This window comes from Penaeus monodon, chromosome 15 (genome assembly GCF_015228065.2).
Source record: "Penaeus monodon isolate SGIC_2016 chromosome 15, NSTDA_Pmon_1, whole genome shotgun sequence".
Lineage (NCBI taxonomy): Eukaryota > Metazoa > Arthropoda > Malacostraca > Decapoda > Penaeidae > Penaeus > Penaeus monodon.
The window spans coordinates 27704737-27704963 of NC_051400.1; the positions used below are offsets into that span (position 1 = coordinate 27704737).

At 31.7% G+C, this 227-nt stretch overlaps 1 protein-coding gene across 1 annotated transcript in view; it reads left to right on the plus strand.

Annotated features, from left to right (window-relative positions):
• Nucleotides 1–227, plus strand: part of LOC119581885 (P3 protein-like) — a gene marked incomplete at its 3' end in the record, with an annotated part of 3885 nt that overhangs the window by 872 nt on the left and 2786 nt on the right.

The window sequence follows — 227 nt, forward strand, 5'->3', positions numbered from 1 at the left end:
TGACTCATATCCAACTATGTTATACTTATACATGTTTACACTTCCACACATCCGCTTCGATATCAATAATGATTATGATTAATTTTGTCATCCTAATATGTTCTGCAATATTTTATACACTGATATATACTGTTTAGCATTAAATGCTTTCACAAAGTATCTTGAGGATCTTTCATAGCAGCAAGAAGTGAAACAATTTTACCGTTTGCGAGTAGAACAACGAAGGA